The sequence below is a fragment of the Marmota marmota genome, unplaced genomic scaffold, assembly GCF_001458135.2.
Source record: "Marmota marmota marmota unplaced genomic scaffold, marMar, whole genome shotgun sequence".
In the NCBI taxonomy this organism is placed as follows: domain Eukaryota; kingdom Metazoa; phylum Chordata; class Mammalia; order Rodentia; family Sciuridae; genus Marmota; species Marmota marmota.
This window is the reverse complement of record NW_026000206.1, coordinates 11,560,400-11,566,662: the sequence shown is the minus strand read 5'-3', so window position 1 is coordinate 11,566,662 and position 6,263 is coordinate 11,560,400. Positions and strand designations below refer to the sequence as shown.

Sequence of the window (6,263 nt, the reverse complement as noted above, 5' to 3'; positions counted from 1 at the left end):
TGGTGGCCGAATATCAAGGTGCTGGTCACAGCACTTGTGGGTCTTGGTAAAAGTTCCATTTCTGGCTTGGCATTGAAGAGTCTGCGGATGTGCCAGGAAGGCACGATGGCTGAGGCCTTGTGCCAGGGAGCTCCCTGCAGGTTTGTTGCCCATGCCCCTCCCCCGGCCAGATGTCGTTCAGCTCACTCCCGGGAAAGCAGCCTCAGGTCAGTGCCAGCAGGGCCTAGGACAGCTGCACACTCACGCCACGTCCCTGTGTCCATGGGCTGAGCTGTGTCTTCTTCACTTTCATCTCTTTGTCCTCATGGTATGATTAGGGAAGCTTCCCGGGCTCAACTCACACCTCCCTGATCGCTGTCCAGCAGTGTCCTAACTGCCGTCTAGTGCCACCCCCCTGGACGCGTGGCTTGCTGCTCCGTGTGCAATTCACACCTCGCCCGTCTCCTCCGTGTGTCCCTGATTTCCTCCTTTCAAGTTGGAAGCAGTTCCTTGTTTTTTTCTAATTTGGTTTCAAAGATGATCTGATTTTTTCCCCGTTGTCTCATGGAGGGTTGGACAGTTTCTTAAGCCAGTTTCAGGTGGTCCACGATTTTGTGATGTTTGGTGTGGCCTGAGCTTCCAGGGTGCTCTTCCTTCCTTCCTTCCTTCCTTCCCTGGGGCTTGGATGACTCCTGGAGGCCTGGCTGGTGCTTCTGGCGGTGCTGGGGCTTGCTGGCCTCGGTCATTCTCAAGCGCGGGCCTGCGGGAGGCAGTGCGCACACTCTGCTCCTCTGCTCATTGCTCTGGCCACGCTCCTCTTTCAGGCCACACCCGGGTGATGGCAGAAGTGCACAGCTCCCAACTGAGCCCCATTTCTACGCCGACAGACTCTGATCCAGGACGGCTCCTGGGGCAGGAGGTGCCTCCCCCTCTGCTCACACCGCCTGCCTGATCCCCCCACACAGAGCTCACGCTGTAAGGGCACCTTCAGAAGCTCCTGGACATGGACCACCTCCTCCCCGTCTCTGCACTTGGTTGGGGGAGGCCATCTACCAGCAGGCAGTATCCTTCCCAGCTGTTCATCCTCACTTCTTTTCCCAGGGTTGATCGTGGGTCGTTCCAATTCAAGGAGTTTGGGGCGATGGGGAAACAAATCCCCGGGGAACACACCCAAACATGGCACAGGACTCCTGGGCAGTGTCTTCCTTGGCCAGACCTTGGTTTCTGGACCAGGAAACTGGAAGGGGCTGTAGGTACCCCGTGGTGGAGATGGGATGTGTTCTGACAAAAGGGCATTTATGGTTTTTGGTGTTTTTTCCCCACTAGTCAGAATGGACAGCCATGCAATTTAAGACTTGCTGACAGCTTCATTTTCAGAGTGAGTTTCAGATGAACCTGTCACAAGTGCCCCTCATTCTGGATTTCTTTGGCCTCTGCACTGGATCAAGTACTCGGCAAGACTTGGGTCAGGAAAGCAGGTGGCCTCTTGCAAGATTGCATGCTGTGGTTGGAGGTGCTGCACATCACTCAACATCACCCAAGACACATGGCTTCTCCCACAGGCCAGGGGCAGGGCCTGGGGTGCCAGGGCCTGTGTCCACAGACGACCGTCTGACCTGTGCCTGGTGCCTCTTGGGCTCTGCCCTGCATCTGGGTATGCAGGGGACCAGGGAGCCCTCCTTGGTGTCTGGCCACAGCCCTGAGCCAGACTGGCAGCCTGACAGGGCCCCTCAAAGACACGGCAGCCCTGCCTGTGAGGGTGCTGGGCTATGGGGTGGTGTGATAGCTGGAGTGAGATACCAGGCTGAGTCCTGGGTGATAGCAAGTCTGAGATGGGGTGCAGCTGGGGGATCTGGAGCCCCAGAGGCTGAGAGGGGTCAGAGCCCTGGAGAAAGGCCGAGTGCTGCCTGCAAACAGAAGGGCAATGCAGACCAGGAGAGCAGGCCAGGCCAGGGTGGGTCTTCGTTACCTCCGTGCAGCCATGAAGCGACCCGGGGGGTGGCGTGTGAAGGACAGCAGGAGCCCCGACCCTCTGCACTTCCACTGAAGGTGTGTTCCCAGAACAGAGATGTGGCACCGTCTGGGAAGGAGCCTCCCAGAGCTGCAGTCAGAACTCGGCCCACAGGGGCCGTCTCCCTGCTCAGGCAGAGCCCAGCGCCCACCGAGGGCAGGCAGGCTCTGCTGTTCCCTCAGGACCCAGGGCTCCTCCTCACAGCCAGGTGCCCAGGCTCCACCTAGCTCCTCCTCACAGCCCCAGAGTCCGGCTCTTTGACCCCAAGGCCTCCCGGGCCCGAGTGCTGTCACGTCCAGTGTCCCTCATGGTGTCTTTGAGCACAGTGATGTCTCCCGTACTTTCACCCCAAAGAGGAAGAGAAGACGTTCATTTCTGTCTCTCTGAGGAGAACACTGCTCTAAAGAACCCGGGAAAGTCGGTCGGGCTGGATCAGGAGGCTTCCTGCCTGTCAGCACCTGGGCCTTCCTCCCTCTTTCTCTTCTGCCAAGGAAAGGGGTGTTCATGCCCCACCCCCAGGCTCAGCTTGCACTGCCCCCCCAGGCCAGCCCAGCGCTCCTCCTCTACATCCTCCTTGTTAGAGTCTCTTCTCACGCTCTCCTTCTCCTCCGCACGAGAAGACGTGTCTCTTCCGTCTTTCAAAGAACAAACTCAGAAAGGTTAAAAAAAAAAGCCATCAAACTCCAACTCCCAGCACCCTCTGCTCCTGGCCACCATCAACTGCTGGACCTCAGTGCCATCAGCACAAGAGCCAGCTCCTGGGCTGCAGCAGAGTACGCCTATAATCCCAAGGACACAGGAGACCGAGGCAGGAGAACTGCGAGTTCTGAGCCTCCTCATCAACTAGTGAGGCTCTGACTCAAAACAATAAAAGGGCTGGGATGCAGCTCAGGGTGCAGGGCCCTGGGTTCTATCCCCAGGACCACCAAGACCAGACCCCAGCCTCAGCTGGCTCACCACTGGGCCACACACACCTGGCCCACCACTCGGGTCCATTCTTGCCCCTCACCCTTGTGGCCTGTGTTGACAGACCTGGTGTCCATGAGCGGGGACAGCAGGTTTGCCATGGGGCTCTCCAGGAACCCCGATGCTCAGCGTGGCCTTGCTCCATGCTCAATGAGGTTTCCAGTGTGTGGGCCAGCCACACAGGCAGGGAGTGTGAGCGCCATAATGACTGACGAGGGGTCGCTGATGGAAACCTGGGAGCTCCACAGAAACTGCTCCCACTGTCCTTGGGGATCCATAATCACACGCGGATGTTGGTGCCTTATAATTTAGTCTCAGAGTTTTGGTTTTTCTTAAGGTGACAAGTGCAGTGAGTGATCAAGGCTGCTTACTGTCTTCATCAGGTTGAATTCTTATCTTTTGCATAGGCTGAGAATATGGCCTTCAAAAATTCTTTCTTAAGAAACCAGAATCAGTATTGTTTACCCAGTCTCCAGCAAAAGCTAAAAAAAAAAAAAGAGGTTAATGGTAGACAATTTGGAAAAACTAACTCTCACAGATAACAGACAAAAGTTAGTCTAAAAATGTTGATTTTTTAACCCAACTCTGCCAGGCACCAGAGGGAAACCCACACAGGCAAAACCTGGCAGGGACAAGACCACGATGGCGGGAGCCTGGGAATCTGTGGGGTTTAGCTGGGAGGCGCCAGGTGCTGCACTGGGTGGACGTGTGGTCACTCGGCCAGCAAGACCGCAACCAAAGGGCAGAATGTGGAAGGGCACCCGTTCAGCCAGAGGTCGGGGAGTCAGGGCAGCGAGGGGTCACAGTGAGCATGGCCCTGAGCTCCACAAGGGACCTGGAAGCCCCGGGCGGTCGGGGAGCTGGCGAGCTTTAGGGGAGCAGGAAGCAGGAAAGCAGGGGACAGACCCAGACAATGAGGTGAGGTGTCCGCTGCCCCCGCCCCCAGCAGATACAGCCTGTTGGGTTCCAGGGAAGTGAATTGTCTTATGAAACAAAAAACCACTTTTTATAGTAACAGCAAAGGCCGGGACTCTGCAGCATGTAGCTCACGATGCCCAGCGTCCAGTTGTCATCACAGCCATGAAGAGGAAACGGCGGCTTGAACCCAGGAAAGAAAGGACCGAGGGTCCAGGTGGGCACCCACTGAGCGTGTTCTGGCACTTAGAGGGAAGCGTGAGTCTGAGGTGTAAATAGACAGAGGACCCGCAGAGGTGTCCACAGGGTGAGAGACCCAGGTGGCCAGCTGAGAGCTGCACAACATAAACTGAGTGACCACTCGCCAGGTGGGCTTCGCAGAAGGCTGGAGACAGAAACAGAACAGGACTGGAGGGCGCATCAGCAGCCATGGCCTAACGGCGGAGGAGAAAAGGAAAGGGAGTGAAACGTGAAGCAGAGTCTGGGGTCAGCAACAGAGCAGCGTCCATTATTGGAGTTGGGGAACCAGAGGAAGGAAAATGGGCAGCACACATCTGAAGACATAATGGGACAGGCGTGCCCTTGACAGGCAGGGAGGGCTGGCGCTGCCGGGAGGAGGAGGCCCACGGGTGGCTGCAGGAGGTGTCCCCAGGAGACAGCTGTGGGTGCTCCTCCTCAGGCTGGTGGTCAGCAGGTGGAGGTCCCCGGGCAGAAGGACCTGGCCCTCCAGGGAGCCGAGTTCCCTTGGTGGCGTCCCTTTCCCCAGTCCCCTCCACACAGGAGCCTCCTTTGGGTCCCCTGGGCCCTCCGGCCCCTGTGTTGACTAGTTCCTCTGAATAGCAGCTCAGGCAGAGCCAAAGAGGTGACAGTGATAGAGAATTCTCCCTTTTTGCAGGTCTATATTAAGGTCCTATGTGATCCCTTCTACCTCCTGCTGTGAAGAACAGACCCTGGGCCCCACTGAAACCCCCATAGCCTCTTTGCCAATCCTTTGACACTTCCTTTTTCCTTAATTTCCCATTAAAATACCTTTTTAGAAAAGATCAGGCAATAGATTAAGCACTTATGAAGAGCTTTGGGTTCTGACGTTGACCATCATCTAATGTTTGAGTTACCTGGGGCATGTCAGCAACCTACCTGAGCCTTGGATTCCTCTCTGGAACCGGCAGCACTAAGCAGCAACTTCCTCAGAGTTGATGGGGGACAACCAATAACGCATGTGATGCACTTGACCCTCAGCAGGTGCTCTGCAAATGGTAGTTCCTTCCTCTCATCCTTATGCTATGATTCCACCTGCATCTCGATCTCTTTTGGGTTGTCACCTCCTTTCCTGTTTCCTCATTCCTCACTAACCTCTACCCCAGAAATCTTACATATTTCCTTGCATCTTGCATCCAGCCCCTGTATCTTCCCACCCCCACCCCCACCCAGGACTCCCAAATCCCTTTGTTTCCTTGGTGTGTTGACCTCCTGTTGTGTCCTAGACCCTCCTGCCCCTTTCCCTTACAGATGGCTCAGCGACTTCTCCCGAGGAGGCTCCTGGCCTCTACAGTCTCCAGGAAGTTCCCTCAGGGTCAGTGGGCACCCCTCACCTACAAGGCTCTGCAGACCCCCAAAGTGCTGTTCTGGTGGCCTAACGGTAACATCCAGCCCAGCTCAGACAATATATTGCACCAGAGTCTAATCAATGACCCTTAATGTCCGGGATGGACCTGACCTTCAAGACCAAGTGATCAACAATAAGACTCCAGCGGCTGTGGATCTCCATGCACGGTGGTGTGGCCCCTGCAGGATCCTGGGGCCGCGGTTAGAAAAGATGGTGGCCAAGCAGCGTGGGAAGGAGGTGATGGCCAAGGTGGACACTGATGACAACACAGACTTCACCATCAAGTAAGAGGTGTCAGCTGCGCCTACTGTGCTGGCCATCAAGAATGGGGACATGGTGGGCAAGTGTGTAGGCATCAAAGATGAGGGCTAGCAGGCCTTCCTCAAGAAGCCGACTGGCTGACGAGCAGGGAAGTGTCCTGACCGCCCTGCCCGCCTGGACGCCCATCCTGGGGGGAGTCCAGCAGAACTCAGCTCTCCCTTCGTCCCCTGTGTCCACCCATGGGCCTCTGCTTTGGAGACCACTCTGTAGACACAGAGCCACCATGCTGCCCACCTGCGCTGCCAGGGTGGCCGTCAGAGGTGCTGCCGCCATCTGGGGAGGGGACATGGTGTTCCCACCCACTCCTTCTTTCTGCTCCCTCTAGGGCCGGTTGCTGTTCTCCCAAGATGCTAGAGAGCTCCGGGGCCAGCCTGCAGAGGGACTGACCAGGCGGCAGCAGCTGGGCCCCATCTCCTCGGTCCCTTCTGGTCTGTACCCCACCCTGTCCCATCTGCCTCCTTCCCT

The 6,263-nt window shown here is 56.7% G+C and overlaps 1 pseudogene; it reads left to right on the top strand.

Annotated features, from left to right (window-relative positions):
- Positions 1 to 5,380: 5,380 nt before the first annotated feature.
- LOC107152927 lies at positions 5,381 to 5,879 on the top strand (annotated as a pseudogene).
- The last annotated feature ends 384 nt before the right edge of the window (positions 5,880 to 6,263 follow it).